Genomic DNA, 17,033 nt, shown 5'->3' on the forward strand with positions numbered 1-17,033 from the left:
AGATTAGGGTTCTCTCACTATGAATTAGAAGACGCTGGAAACATTTCATGGGGAAGAGGACTGGATCATGAAAAGAGGTAGAATATAGATAACAAGAGAGAGAAGTAGAAATGAATGAAATGACAGGAACACAATAAAAATATAAATAAATAGACTATAAAGATTTTGGCTGCAAGTAACAGAGATACCAACCCAAACTGGCTTAATAAAAAAAAAAGGAATCTATAGATTCACACATAACTGAGACGTTCAGGGTATTCTACCTGCAAGCAAAGCTGTGTCCTAGGGTGAAACACCAAGCTCAGAACTCAGATCCTTTTTTTCTGTATTTCAGCTATTTCCTTGGTGTTGACTTAAGTTCTAGCAAGTTCTCCTCTGATGATCCCAAGGTGTTTGCTAGTAGTTCCAGATGCTACATGTTCATATGCTTACGTCCAGCAAGAAAAACAAAGTTCATTTATTTACTTATTTATTTACACAATAGGGCAATGAAAACCCCAGAATGGAGATCATTGACCTATTAAGGTTGTGTGCTCATCACTAATATTGTAGGTAGAGATTGAGGTACATGGATTATTTTAACCTAGTCAGGGTGTACCTCTGGGGTGGAGACAAATCCTCTCACTAAACTACCTAGAGTATTGGGGAAGGGAAATAGGAAACCTAGAAGGTGTTATGTTATAAGGAGTCTTAAATGCCAAGTTAAAGACCTTGTTCTTAATCTTATAGACCAAAAGTTCTTGTGTTTTGAACAGAAGAGGCATCCAGTGAAATTATTTCAAAAAATTAAGTCTTGAGGCAACGATAGTACATATGGCAATGTTTAAGAAAAACAGAAAAAGAAATCTGTTAAAGAGTCTATAGCAATAGTTTAGGATAGAGAAAGTGAAAACCCAGACTGTGACTGAGTAAGAAATGTTGATGAAAGGAAGCCAGTAATGAAGTAATGGATGTGAACAATATTTCAGACGAAGAATCCATGGGACTTAGCAAGATAATAATGGTGGAACTTCAAACTCTTCCACTGAGATTTCGACTGATGTGGTAGCTTTGGCACTGAGGCAAAAATGAAATCCTTTCTTTTACTATAGTACTTGACCCTTTTATTCCAGACTTAGCTCTGAGCTCGGCTTTTCATTTCATTTTGTTCTAGTTAGTTACCACTACCTTGTGACCCATTATTCCCCACATGCACAACTTTCCTAGGAGTCAAAAGAAGGCAAGTTCCAACCTCTGTCAGAATGAAAGCTGTCCTTGACTCCATAGAATGAGAACTTGCAGGTTACTTTGCAATTTATAAAGATGGATATCACTACAATCATAGCAGTGGCACTTACTGTTTAACAAATGTTTTTTGAGCATTTCGTCAACCTACAATGATTCTGTTAGCAAGCAACAGAAAACCCAATGGTTTAAACAAGTACAATTCCAAAGGAATCAGTTAGTAGTGTTGGTTCAGCTGCACATCGATAACAGGGCCGGTATCTTTGAGTTTCTCTGGACTTTTGTTGTGTTTTACATCGTGGTGACAAGGTGACTGCTCTACCTCCAAGTATCACGGCCTCATTCAAGGCAAGCAATTGTGTGGTAAAGAGAAGAGGAGAAGGAATCTTTCTACTTATCAATAAAACAAATTTCTGCCTGGATTTCTAACCCAGTGTACTTCTTATAGTTCATGGGCCAGAATGGTATCGCATGACCACTCTTAGCAATAAGGGAGACCAGGAGAGTGAACATTTGATTTTCTGTTCTCTATTTGTGTGAGTCATAGCAAGCAAGAAGAAAGTTAGAAATGGTTTTTGGGTGGCCAAACAGTAAGCTCTTCCATGAAAACCTGTCGTTCTACAGTGTGCTCTGTGCTTACATATGTATTACTCTCTTATTTTGTATTTGACTTTGTATTTATCTGTACATGATGCTTCCTCTACCCTTTGGGAGAATATTTGCATGATTGATTACCAATTTTTAAAATGGATGTTTTATTCTCTTTTTCCATTAGCTACTACTAACACCTGCTTAACTCATGCAGCAAAGAAGCTAGAATTTTGGTTTCCCTGAGTAGGCAACACATATTGACTACAAAGGATATAATTTTTATTTATGTCTAATTATCTTGGCAATCATTACCCATGTTAAAGAAAACATAGCAGAAGTACCAGATGATTCCATTGGGATTTAGTAAAAGTATCACATTTTATCGTTTATGAGATGTGATAGAGTCTCACATAAGGATGTATTTCCAAAAGACCTCATCAGCCTTGACTTAGGAAGAAATTCAGCACCAAAATGTAGCACCTGCATATCAAAAATAAAATTAGTAATTATACCACTTGATGCAATGTTTAGAAAAATAGTCAATTAAAGCAATATGAATTCTACCAGAATCCTCTGCAGGCAACAGCATCATGCAGTTCTGACTTCACAGTGATATGAAATTTCAAATAACAACGGTGCTAAATCAGGGAGCAGCGAACCCAGGCCAAGTTTAAATTTAGTAACAGTGCTAGTTTACTGAAAATAACCTTCTCCATAGCAGATTCTCTGTGAATTTCAGGTGACCAACTATTTGTTTTTCTGTTCTGTTCAGAGGTAATCAGGTACCCAGAGGCTTCAGCATTGCTGTCTTCCCTTCTCAATGGCGTTTCTGGTGTCCACCTCAGGAGTCTCCTTGGCCAGCCCTGAAACACTTGAAAATTAAACAGAGAATCCACTGCATATATTCTTCTTGAAAATTTCCATTGTATATATTCAGAACTTTCTGAATAAGAATAAGGATTTGAAGGTAAGAGAACTTTGGAAGTAACTCACATTCTTGTGTAACTCTTAATTACATCAAAAGTGAATATTTAATATATTTTTTTAAATATACAAAAGTAAAAGCAGTTGCTGAATATAAGGAAAATAGCCAGCTATGTGTAGTTCTGCAGCAAAAAAAGGTAAATAAAATACAAAGTTCAAAAGTTGTTATATGTCATGTAAATATAAATACAAGTAAGGCACAGTGATTATCTTGATATCTGAAATCAGTTTCACACAAAAAAGCATGGCATACAGTGGTTCCCAAATTCTAATATGCATGAGAGTGACATGAGGGGAGATAGAGGTTCTTAAAATGCTGATTCCTGGACATATTTCACAGAGAGTTAGATTCACTCGACTGGGATATGGTCCAGCAATCTGCATTTTTACAGCTACTCACCCCCAAAAGATCCTGATGAAAGTGGGTCTTGGGCCTTTGAGAAACATGGAAATTGGCATTTAAAATAATGTACTTCTAATTTTCAAACTTCATTTAAAGGGGTTTTATGTGGTTTGTTTCCTTCAGTCACAAGAATAAACAAGGAAGGCTTATTTTAAATAGTGCTAAATTAGTGCTGCTTTTTTGATCCCCCCCCAATTGAATTACTAATCCTTTCCAATATTCCTTTTTTTTTTTAACATTTAACTGGAGTATAATTGCTTTACAATGGTGTGTTCGTTTCTGCTTTTATAACAAAGTGAATCAGTTATACATATACATATATCCCCATATCTCTTTCCTCTTCCATCTCCCTCCCTCCCACCCTCCTTATCCCACCCCTCTAGGTGGTCACAAAGTCTCGAGCTGATCTCCCTGTGCTATGCGGCTGCTTCCCACTAGCTATCCGTTTTACATTTGGTAGTGTATATATGTCCATGCCACTCTCTCACTTTGTCCCAGCGTACCCTTCCCCCTCCCCGTATCCTCAAGTCCATTCTCTAGTAGGTCTGCATCTTCATTCCGTCATGGCCCTAGTTTCTTCATGACCATTTTTTGTTGTTGTTTTTTAGATTCCATATATATGTGTTAGCATATGGTATTTGTTTTTCTCTTTCTGACTTACTTCACTCTGTATGACAGACTCTAGGTCCATCCACCTCACTACAAATAACTCAATTTCATTTCTTTTTATGGCTGAGTAATATTCCATTGTATATATGTGCCACATCTTCTTTATCCATTCATCTGTTGATGGACACTTAGGTTGCTTCCATGTCCTGGCTATTGTAAATAAATAGAGCTGCAATGAACATTTTGGTACATGACTCTTTTTGAATTATGGTTTTCTCAGGGTATATGCCCAGTAGTGGGATTGCCGGGTCTTATGGGAGTTCTATTTTTAGTTATTTAAGGAAACTCCATACTGTTCTCCATAGTGGCTATACCAATTCACATTCCCACCAACAGTGCAAGAGGGTTCCCTTTTCTCCACACCCTCTCCAGCATTTATTGTTTGTAAATTTTTTGATGATGGCCATTCTGACCAGTGTGAGATGATATCTCATTGTAGTTTTGATTTGCATTTCTCTAATGATTAATGATGTTGAACATTCTTTCATGTGTCTGGTCCCCTCATGTATCATAGCATTCTTTTGTCTTCCAAACTTGCTCGTAAAAAGCTTAATACAAAGAGCAGTAAACATCAATCTGGTCAGGTATGACTTATTAACACGGAGAAACTAGCCAAGTGTTTTGCAATAATGATTTCTTGAGGGAGAAAGGTAGGAGGAATTTTTCCTCCAAGATGAAGTTTGAGGAAGTGAAGAAAATACCTGGGTACTTATAAATGTAATTCAATTTGAAATCATGTATTATTTTAGTTGTCAGTAGATAATCTGCCATGTCATTAATCTAGAAATGAAAATAGCAAATTTAGGTTTATTTCAGCCTGGGTTAGCTGTATCTGGAAATCTGATATTGAGAGAGAGGGAAAAAGAGCTGAAAGTAAGATAGAGCTTTAGAGCAGTAGAGCCATCTGGGACCATTCAGTATAGGAGAAAGGAGATTTACATATGTAGGAATCTCTGGGGAGTATTAGTGTTATTATGAAACAGTGTAATAATGATATTTGTGAGATATCCAGAATAATTAAAATGTCTATTATTCTCAATTTGAGAAGTTGGAAAGTCATTTAAATTGATGTAGCAAAAGTAAAATTGATGTGGCAAAATGCTCATAATATATTGTAAATGAAAACAACAAGTTACAAACTATGTTGTGATATGGTCCCATTTTGATTAAGAAAAGCTACAGATGCATAGGAAGAAAATTGAAATGATCTACATCATAATATTATTCATGGTTATGATCGATTGATGAAATCATGGCTAATTTTTATTACTCCTCAGGATTTATAAAACTTTTTCTAAAGTATATATTATTAAAGTAACTTTAACATATTTTTTAAGAGCTGAGAAAATGTTCAGTTATCTGGGAAGTTCACTTTCATAGAACTATAAAGTAGTCCTGCTAATGGTTATTTAAAATAGCCTTAAAGCAAGGCTCTTGCATCTTGTAGTATTAAACTGACTTGAATATGAGAATAGTACTTCCAATTAGATCAAAATGATTTTTAGATGTAATTCTTCATTTGTAGAATATTGCAGTAGATAAATTTCTCGTTTCCCTCCTCATTAAACACTGAAAATTTTGAATTATGACATTAATTTCTTAGAATATTCTTTATTTCTTATATCATGTAATTCCAATGTGCTTTCAAGAATTTTCTAACTATAATAGTTTGCTCCATTTGGAAGATAATTTTCTATGTTTGGTTACATTAGTGTTAGTACGTCTTTGTTCTTTAAATCTCCAGTGTAACATACGGTTAGTCTTACCATTATTACTACCAGCTGAGGTTGGCCTATGATTTTGTTTATTCTGTCTGAATCCACAGTAATTAGCTCTTTAGTTTAATGACAATATTTGTTAATGGGTTTTTAGGGCCAAATTCTGCTGTTAGAGAGTGGGTGGTGTATTTGAAGATAGAATCTGGCCTTTATGTTTTAAGCATAAGCTGTGTAATTTGATTTCAAAATGATGGTTTAGAGAGTTTACAGTAGGAAAATGAAATCTGCAATTATCTGAAGTTTGTCAGTTTCAAGAAACAGAAAATGAAAGTGACAATTTATGTAAATGAACAGCAAACCCACTCTAAATTCTCTGATATGGCTATCCTGTATATTGTGTCGTTTCATACGTAGCTGGAATAAGAAATGAAATGATAATCATCTAGCAGACATTAGGTAATTTCCCTTATGTGATGGGGCATACAGTGAGTTCTTTAAGTGCATTGAAACGTTTTTTATCATTGTATTTTTTCATCTTTATTGAAATGTAATTAATGTATAACATTGTGTAAGCTTAAGGTGTACAACGTGATGATTTGATACATTTATATATGATACATTTATATACTGCAATTACCATGATACCATGATTACCATGATAAGGTTAGTTAGCACATTCATCACCTCACATAATTAAGAGAAGAGATCTTCAATATTCTCACCACACACACACACACACACACAAATTGATCATTGTATTTTTGAAGGACTCAGTGAAGCGGAAAGAATGTTTGCCTGGGGATCACCTGGGTTCAAAGTTAGACTTAGTTTCCTGGTAGCGGACTGACCTTGGGAAAATCTCTTTGCCTCTCCCTGGGCCTGTTTCTTCTTCCTAAAATGATGGTTTTGTACTAGATGATCCCAGTGGTCCCTCTAAAATGATAACTCTGACTTGCTTTAAAACGGTGCTATGAGGAAGGCACAAGAAGCGCAAGGAAGTTGCAATGACTTTAGATGACTGAATAAACAAATCATTAAGTCTACTGAAAGACTTAGAGAACTTTCCTTCAATGACTTGTTACTTTTATCCTGGAGAAGAGAAATGTTTGGAGAGTTCTACGTAGAAGAGACTGTAGGCTACTCTATTAGAAATTTACAAAGAGACCAATTTTGGCAAAACTTAAAAAGAAACCCACCTAGTAACAGATGAGATATCCAACAATGAGATAGGATGCCTTTTCATTACAGGAAAAGAAAGTGGGTACCAAAGGTTTTATAACCTGCCAGACTGGCTTCAAGGTATAAAAGCTAGGGACAAATATTCTGAACATAATGGAATTCAGGAAATGTTGCTATCATGAGCCCTTCTTGAGGCGACTGTTAGAGGACAAACTCCATCAAATCAAGAGATGACTGTAGACACTACTGAAAAAGGACTGCTTGTGAGCCTTGAATGTATTTAATTATAAAACTAAATCTAAAACAGATATGGAGATTAGGGTGACAGAATAGAGCATAAAAGTATAATATCTGTAGAACTAAAGTAACTAACAAAAATTAGGGGACACAACAGAAAGAAACTGGTATATAAAGTTAGCTGATTGCTTTATTCTCAATATCTATGAATCAGATACCACTTAAACCTGACAAATCAAGTCATAAAAGTATAAGCTAGAAAAAAAAAGGCACTAAGGAAGGTCATGTTAATGCTCAACATTAGTTGACAAAGAATGGGAGACAGAGGGGAAAAAATGCTACTTTTTCTATCAGTCATACTAGGGAAATAGTGAATATTCTAAAGATATAGAAGATCAAGGTTATTATATGAAGTTACAAACTTTATATGTAGGTTATCATATGAACTTATAGTTACAAATTAGAAGAAAATGTGCACTCCATTAAATATTCTTAAGAAGTTACATACATATATTAAGCAAAGAAAACAGATCATATAATGTAAGTTTTTTAAGACTTAAAACCTTTAATAGAAAACTTAAAAATATTATGACAAAATAGGTTTGTTGTATCTTTCATATCAATAAATGTAAAGAAATATATAGATTTTTTTTAAAGAAAATATTTTCAGCTTGGATCACAGTGCTGAACCAAATTCTGTCTATACAGATACCAGGATACAACAAAAACAAAATTATTCAAAAATTTGAAAGTGAAAGGATAGGCCGAGTAGAGTAGAGGGGATGGATAGGTGGTTAAAACAATAGTCTGGACAAGAAGTGAGAAGGGAAGTGGAAAGAGAAAGACATGGATGCAATGCATCTTTTGAAGGAAGAATTATCAGGACTTGAACTCTAACTGGTTAGAGGGGATAATGGAGAAAACAAGGACCTGGAGTGGAGACTGAGCCTACATATTGGTGGGAAGCCTGTAAAAATTAGGCTTTTAATATAAGACTGCAAGGAGTGGATGGAAAGGGAAAGTTAGCAGAGTCACAAAATGGCAATTGCTGGTGCTGGGTATTGAGATGGGTCACACTTTACCACACCACGCATAACTCTGCTAATCCCATAAGGAATTTCCTTTCAGAGTTTTTATGGTCAGTCATATCATGATGGCAGTCGTGATTATCTTAGCACTTACTATTTTAAGATTTATAAAAACATTTTCTTTTCACATTCTCAATTATTCTTTGGGCATTCAACTCAAACTTCCATTTCCCCTGATACCATTTGGTACTTTGGTACTTTTCTGATGGCATGTTTCTAATTGTTTGAAAACAGCTGTGGTTAATGGGATTTTTGCTTCAATGGAATACTTAGGATATCACAGATTTTCTCTGTCAATAACTATACCAGTGGATTTCATGCCTTTTTGACAAAATCCAGGGTAAAAAAAAATATTGCCTCACAACCCAGTACATACATTCACATCCAACTGTTTACCTAGTCCACTAAAATAAAACGGTACTAAAAACAATTTTTAAAAAAGTGTACTAGGCAAATACAATCTAAAGAAATTGGGAGTTAGAATCTTAATATCAGAAAAAGTGATGCTTAGGACCAAAGGCATTAACTAAGATGAAAGAAAAACTTTATGTGAATGCTGGTATGTGTAATACATAATAAAGGTATATAATCATGAATAAATAATGACTTTAAGGGCTACCATTGGAGTTTGTTCAGCAAACTTCTAAAAACATCCCAAGAAATAGCAATAATCTGTATTTTAGGTGCTGGACTAAAACAAAAGAATGTCACCTTCTGTATTATAAAGCAAAACATGTATACTGAAATTTATTTTCAAGAGAAAGTATTTTGATATCAAAGAGTTAAAACTACCTATTAACCAAGAATTAAGTACTTGATTAATGAAATTTTTTTTTTCATTTTCGGCAAAAAGGGTTACAAGTTGCTTCTCTTTGTGAAAAGAAAGATAGCTTCCACTAAGACTGTAAATGTATGTCTTACACTTATTTGATTTGAAGAAAAGTGGGATGTTTTGATTCCCCCCCACTCCAACAGGTATTCTTAACAGCAGGATACAATTTCAGAGTTTTTGCAGTCAAGAGCTTTCTGCTGAGCAAAAATTCTCGTTCAATTTAGGAATGCAGATTATAATAATTTTCCTATCCTGCTCGCAGCAGGTTTCCTGCCTTTGTTTTGTAGACTCCTAAGTTGAGTAGGAAACAAGTAGGTAACTTCAGTTCCAGGTTAACACATTCTTTAAGCATAGTCCCATTAACTCAACTTAGTTATAATGCAAAGCCGCTTAGCTTCACAAGTGAAATGGAATACATTTGAATTGCTTTCCTAATGCAATACCTATTTATAATAAATGCAAAGTGGTTCATGATGGCAGACTTTGTAGAGCATGAAAAATTATGAGAGGAAAAAGCTTATTTTTTCTGACCTAAAATTGTAAAGAAATGCCATGTATGCCAGCATGTGAACTCCCATTAAAACAAAAGGAAAAAAAATATTCAAAAATAAAAATGTAGTACATTGGCCTGTATGATATATTACTTCAGCAAAAAAAATTTTTTTAATGAAGCTATTATATTTTACAGTAGCATTTTTTCCCTAGATGGCACAGTTTTTCTAATTTACATACATTTCTTCCTTACTAGGCCTCAACTTCAACCATATGCTTCAAACTTTCCTTCCTTTGTTTGAGAAAGTAAAGATTGCTCAAATAGCATCTTTTTTCTCCTAGTATTAAAATAATTGTATCTGTAATAAATTCAAATTGAATTATGTAAACCACACATTACTATAATGTAGGTTACTAAGATATTGGTCTCATCCTTTGAATAAGAAAATTCTAGATGGCAGTTTCATCAAGTTGGCTAAAGTCAAACAGATTTGATGGGTGTCAACTACAAGCTCTTCTAAGTTCATGCTGATGTTCAGGGAATTCACTTTGTTCTTTTGTTAACTGCTCTCTTTAATGAGTAAGGTACATATGCACTATCCCATGACAACTACATTTTCATTGTGCCTGGTCAACACTGCCAAGTTCAATGATTGATTTTTTATAACAGACGAAGTAAATGTCCAGCCAAGCCCAATATGAACTTTATAAACTATACTGGCTTGATGGGGTTTTTTATGTATAGTACTGTGATTTCAGCTGAGAATCAAGACCCATACCTGGATAATTTTATTCCACTGCACACTCCATTTCTTCATTCAGTCAACAAGTATTTGGTTAATAATTACTAAGTGCCAGGCCGTCCTAGGACTTGAGCTGCATCAGTGAGCAAAATATGGCCTTCTCTTAGGACGTGCAGACAATAAAAAATAATCCTAACAAGTAAATGAATTATGTAGTATCATAGACGATGATTAGGTATGAAAGAAAGAAAATGTGGATTAAAGGTAAAAGGGGGAGGGAATGATAAGACAGGAGTAGGATCAGATCCAGTACTGTTTGTACCAGCTCTTCTCACTGGTGTTTCTCTATGTTCATTTTGGTTGTCTTTAAATCAGAATATGAGGATTATACTTGGAGGGTGGAGTCATTAACAAATGACCATTGCTCAAATTTTCTTTTTTTACCGATAAGCTTCTATACATTGACATTCATACTTGAGATACTCACCTTAGAGTTCTGCAAATTAATCAACTGCATGTGTTTATTAAATTTTAGCTTTAGAGCTTGGTTTTATTATAGGTAGTCTAATTAACAAGTGTTCTCCAAAGGGTGTGGGATTTCCAAAGGGGTCAAACAATGAAGAATAAAAAGTTATATTAAATTTAAACTTCCTTCTTTTGTTCTGATAATTTATAATTCATGGAGTAATTTTAAATTATAGTATCAGTGTAACCATAATTTTCATCAGTAATGTTACATAGTACCTAATTAGTTCAAAAAGACTCAAGCATCAAGTTAGAATATATTAACTTCTAGAATTAACCTGGATTTTGAGAGTGTCTAGTTTTGGACACTTTAGATAAGATTCTTACTTGATTCCCAGAAAAATAAAGACTGAACTCCAAATTTGAGCATATATTTAAAAAAAAACAACACATTAGTCATTTCTAATTTAGTTCATTTTGTGATGCCATTTAAGAATTATTTTCATGTTGGTAACCATGTACAGCCATAACTACCGACACTATAGAATTACAGCCTGTGTGAGCTGGAAATGATCCCAGAAATTCTAGTCCAACTGCCTTTATTTTAAAGGTGTGAAAAAATGTGTCCCAAAGAAGGTAGGTAATTTGTGCAGGTTAGATGGTTGTGTGTAGGTCCAGGAAGCCTATTAATAGTAGAACCAGGACAGGAATCCATTCTTTAAAAATCACAAGCCATACCTTTTTTTGGCAAATCACTCTACCTGAGATTTCCCAATGCTTATTATTAAAATAATGTTTCCTTTAAATTAAGGAGAGTTGACCATACCTTTGAATTTCACAAAGTCACCTGATGAGCGAGTTGCCTAAGCTCCCAGAAATGGCCTGTTATTTGATAACCTCTTCAGCACTACCAGAAGTGAGCTTTTCTTAATGATCTTTTGAGATTTTTTTCTTTGAAAAATAAATAATTTATGAGTCATGAAATTACTTACCTATTAATCAGTATATATGGCACAAGTGTAATACAACATTATTATTTTTCAGTAAATTGTGGAAGGAGAAAGTTATATATAGTAAAGTCCTGAGTTTAGAAAACAGCTTAAGTAACACCTGGGCCCTGGGTTCCTCAGAGTCTTTAGGAAATGATACCGAGTCATGTGAGAACTCTGAACCCTCAGAAGGGAAAATTATGTAACTCACTGGAAAATAATGCCAGTACATTTAATAGAGCAGAGAGACAATATATTCAAAACACAAAGCAAAGGATAAAAAAACTCTGTCTGCTAAGCCTAGGGAATTTCATATGCAAAAAACAATTAAAGCAACATCAGTTAATTTTCTAAGACAGTTTTTAGTTTAAGCATTATAATACATCTTAAAATGCTGTACGTTTGGTTCTTATAAATGGATTCTAAATTTGCTTGAAATGAAGGATATAACCATGGCTTTATATAATGATAAAATTAGGGTTTCTCATTGCACAGAATAGAATTTTCACATGTACTTCCAGGCATATCATTTATTAAACCAACATAATTTAAATTTTAAGTATATTAAAAAGTATATATAACATTAGGCACATGACTTTAAATGATTGATGAGGATGATGAAGGAAAACAGCTGTAAAGACACAGGGTCCAGAAGACTTAATGAGTACTTTGTGAACTTAGCAAGATTTTAATGGTTTTGTCTGATGGTGAATGAAGTAAGAAAATGAGTAATTCAACCAGTTTTTACTCCTGCTTTTGTACACTTGTAAATCCTATAAGACTACCAAGCTAAATATTGGATCTGCTATCTGTTCCAATATCCATGACACAGTTCAATTAAAGTATTCTATAATAAGTAGAATTAATTGAAAATTATAATTTAAGACTACATCTGGTTCTTATTGATGAGATGGGTAATTGTTAGCATTCTAGCATTAGGCATTTTAGATTGTTTTTTATTTTCAACAATAATAAAAAAAGATGTTTTAGAAAATACAAAGCTAATATACTTCAGGTTTCCAATGGAGAAAAAAACTTTGAAAATAACTGATTTATGCTTATTTTTGATTGATTAAATTCATTTTGTCTGAAGCCCTTAGTGATATCCTTGGAAATTTCTCTCCTCTCCCTTCTCCTCTCCCCCCTCCCATGAATATTTATGGTTTAGACGACAGCAACATTTTTTGCATATTCTTTTCCCAAAGGAACATTATTTTTCCATTTTTAATCACTTCATAGGTGATTGGTCTCTGATAGCCAAGGGAATTAGTGGGCCAGACTTCACTTCTAGGTAAACCTACGGGTCCAAGAGTGTCTTCATTTGTATCTTGGGCTGAGAAAATTGAACATACCTTTGCCTTTCACTCTCTTTTCACACATTATGTAAATTGGTAAGAATAAAGTAATGTGATTGGGAGTATAGTTTGACAGACAGTATCATGTAATATGATACCCAAATTATTATAAGCTAGAAATAGTGCCTTGGGGCACCGATTTATTGTGAATAAGTATTGGCATTTACACATTTTTGTCTAGACTTTAGACTTGCAAAATAAATCACACTACGGAAAGTACAATTGTTTTCAAAAGGCTAACAAAGAAATAGCAAATGCAGTTTCTTCCCACAAAGAGCTTTTAATCTATTTGGACAAGTAAAGCACAGAGAAATAAGAAGTCAGATTATACAAGAGTTAATAATAAATACAAATTTCTATATGGATTGACATGGCCATTATAAATTATCCTTCTATATTTCATATGTAAACAAGTTCAGTGCATACAGAAGCTTAAGCAAAAAAGTACAAAAACATTTTATTCGTGTGTTGACAGTAGAGTATATTTCCTAATGACTTGGACTCTAGACATAGGAAAATTAGATGCTTGATTTTTTTTAACATCTTTATTGGAGTGTAATTGCTTTACAGTGGTATGTTAGTTTCTGCTGTATAACAAAGTGAATCAGCTATACGTATACATATACCCCATATCTCTTCCCTCTTGCGTCTCCCTCCCTCCCACCCTCCCTATCCCACTCCCTAGGTGGTCACCGAGCACCAAGCTGATCTCCCTGTGCTATGTGGCTGCTTCCCACAAGCTATCTATTTTATATTTGGTAGTGTATATATATCCATGCCACTCTCTCACTTGGTCCCAGCTTACCCTTCCCCATCCCCTTGTCCTCAAGTCCACTCTCCACGTCTGCGTCTTTATTCCTGTCCTGCCCCTAGGTTCATCAGAAACATTTTTTTTTTCAGTTTCCATATATATGTGTTAGCATATGGTATTTGTTTTTCTCTTTCTGACTTACTTCACTCTGTAGGACAAACTCTAGATCCATCCACCTCACTACAAATAACTCAATTTCATTTCTTTTTATGGCTGAGTAATATTCCATTGTATATATGTGCCACATCTTCTTTATCCATTCATCTGTCACTGGACACTTAGGTTGCTTCCATGTCCTGGCTATTGTAAATAGAGCTGCAGTGAACATTGTGGTACATTTGATGATGGCCATTCTGACTGGTGTGAGGTGATACCTCATTGTAGTTTTGATTTACATTTCTCTAATGATTAGTGACGTTGAGAATCCTTTCTTGTGTTTGTTGGCAATCTGTATATCTTCTTTGGAGAAATGTCTGTTTAGGTCTTCTGCCCATTTTTGGATTGGGTTGTTTGTTTGTTTTTTATATTGAGCTGCATGAGCTGCTTGTATATTTTGGAGATTAATCCTTTGTCAATTGCTTCATTTGCAAATATTTTCTCCCATTCTGAGGGTTGTCTTTTCCTCTGGTTTACGGTTTCCTTTGCTGTGCAAATCTTTTAACTTTCATTATGTCCCATTTGTTTCTTTTTGTTTTTATTTCCATTTCTCTAGGAGGTGGGTCAAAAAGGATCTTGCTGTGATTTATGTCATAGAGTGTTCTGCCTGTTTTCCTCTAAGAGTTTGATAGTGTCTGGCCTTACATTTAGATCTTTAATCCATTTTGAGCCTATTTTTGTGTATGGTGTTAGGGAGTGTTCTAATTTCATTCTTTTATATGTAGTTGTCCAGTTTTCCCAGCACCACTTATTGAAGAGGCTGTCCTTTCTCCACTGTATATTCTTGCATCCTTTATCAAAGATAAGTTGACCATAGGTGCATGGGTTTATCTCTGGGCTTTCTGTCCTATTCTATTGATGTATATTTCTGTTTTTGTGCCAGTGCCATACTGTCTTGATTACTGTAGCTTTGTAGTATAGTCTGAAGTCCAGGAGCCTGATTCCTCCAGCTCCGTTTTTCGTTCTCAACATTGCTTTGGCTATTCGGGGTCTTTTGTGTTTCCATACAAATTGTGAAATTTTTTGTTCTACTTATGTGAAAAATGCCATTGGTAGTTTGATAGGGACTGCATTGAATCTGTAGATTGCTTTGCATAGTAGAGTCATTTTCACAGTGTTGATTCTTCCAATCCAAGAACATGGTATATCTCTCCATCTGTTTGTATCATCTTTAATTTCTTTCATGAGTGTCTTATAATTTTCTGCATACAGGTCTTTTATCTCCTTAGGTAGGTTTATTCCTAGGTATTTTATTCTTTTTGTTGAAGTGGTAAATGGGAGTGTTTCCTTAATTTCTCTTTCAGATTTTTCATCATTAGTGTATAGGAATGCAAGAGATTTCTATGCATTAATTTTGTATTGCTACTTTACTAAGTTCATTGATTAGCTCTAGTAGTTTTCTGGGAGCATCTTCAGGATTCTCTATGTATAGTATCATGTCATCTGCAAACAGTGACAGTTTTACATCATCTTTCCCAATTTGGATTCCTTTTATTTCTTTTTCTTCTCTGATTGCTGTGGCTAAAACTTCCAAAACTATGTTGAATAATAGGGTGAGAGTGGACAACCTTGTCTTGTTCCTGATTTTAGAGGAAATGGTTTCTGGTTTATACCATTGAGAATGATGTTGGCTGTGGGTTTGTCATATATGGCCTTTATTATGTTGAGATAAGTTCCTTCTATGCCTACTTTATGGAGGGTTTTTATCATAAATAGGTGTTGAATTTTGTTGAAAGCTTTTTCTGCATCTATTGAGATGATCATACAGTTTTTATTCTTCAATTTGTAAATATGGTGTATCACATGAGAGATTTGTGTATATTGAAGAACCCTTGCATTCCTGGGATAAACCCCACTTGATCATGGTGTATGATCCTTTTAATGTGCTGTTGGATTCTGTTTGCTAGTATTTTGTTGAGGATTTTTGCATCTATCTTCATGAGTACTATTGGCCGGTAATTTTCTTTCTTTGTGACATCTTTGTCTAGTTTTGGTATCAGGGTGATGTGGCCTTGTAGAATGAGCTTGGGAGTGTTCCTCCCTCTGCTATATTTTAGAAGAATTTGAGAAGGATAGGTGTTAACTCTTCTCTAAATGTTTGATAGAATTTGCCTGTGAAGCCATCTGTTCCTGTGCTTTTGTTTGTTGGAAGATTTTTAATCACAGTCTCAATTTCAGTGCTTGTGATTGGTCTGTTTATATTTTCTATTTCTTCCTGGTTCAGCCTCAGAAGGTTGTGCTTTTCTAAGAGCTTGTCCATTTCTTCTAGGTTGTCCATTTTATTGGCAAAAAGTTGCTTGCAGTAATCTCTCATGATCCTTTGTATTTCTGCAGTCAGTTGTTACTTCTCCTTTTTCATTTCTAATTCTTTTGATTTGACTCTTCTCTTTTTTTTCTTGATGAGTCTGGCTAATGGTTTTTCAATTTTGTTTATCTTCTCAAAGAACCAACTTTTAGTTTTGTTCATCTTTGCTATTGTTTTCTTCATTTCTTTATCATTTATTTCTGATCTGATCTTTATGATTTCTTTCCTTCTGCTAACTTTGGAGGTTTTTTTGTCCTTCTTTCTCTAATTGCTTTAGGTGTAAGGTTAGGTTGTTTATTTGAGATGTTTCTTGTTTCTTAAGGTAGGATTGTATTGCTGTAAACTTCCCTCTTAGAACTGCTTTTGCTGCATCCCATAGGTTTTGGGTTGTCGTGTTTTCATTGTCATTTGTTTCTAGGTATTTTTTAATTTTCTCTTTGATTTCTTCAGTGATCTCTTGGTTATTAAGTAGTGTATTGTTTAGCCTCCATGTCTTTGTATTTTTTACAGATTTTTTTCCTGCAATTGTAATCTAGTCTCATAGCATTGTGGTCGGACAAGATCCTTGATATGATTTCAATTTTCTTAAATTTACCAAGCCTTGATTTGTGACCCAAGATATGATCCATCCTGGAGAATATTACATGAGCACTTGGAAAGAAAGTATATTTTGTTGTTTTTGGATGAAATGTCCTATAAATATCAATTAAGTCCATCTTGCTTAATGTATCATTTAAAGCTTGTGTTTCCTTATATATTTTCATTTTGTATGATCTGTCCATTGGTGAAAGT

At 34.4% G+C, this 17,033-nt stretch overlaps 1 protein-coding gene across 8 annotated transcripts in view; it reads left to right on the top strand.

Annotated features, from left to right (window-relative positions):
- Positions 1-17,033, top strand: part of HS3ST5 (heparan sulfate-glucosamine 3-sulfotransferase 5) — a 288,867-nt gene that overhangs the window by 114,353 nt on the left and 157,481 nt on the right. For 5 of the 8 annotated variants that reach the window (XM_082633473.1, XM_082633472.1, XM_082633474.1 and 2 more), the window contains exon 2: positions 2,588-2,782. The exons of the other annotated variants lie outside the window; for them this stretch is intronic. The gene's annotated coding sequence lies outside the window, so the exon portion shown is untranslated. The remainder of the gene's footprint in view (positions 1-2,587; positions 2,783-17,033) is intronic. 8 annotated transcript variants of the gene reach the window in all.

Source organism: Mesoplodon mirus, assembly GCF_964341445.2.
Source record: "Mesoplodon mirus genome assembly, chromosome: 10".
NCBI classification, from domain to species: domain Eukaryota; kingdom Metazoa; phylum Chordata; class Mammalia; order Artiodactyla; family Ziphiidae; genus Mesoplodon; species Mesoplodon mirus.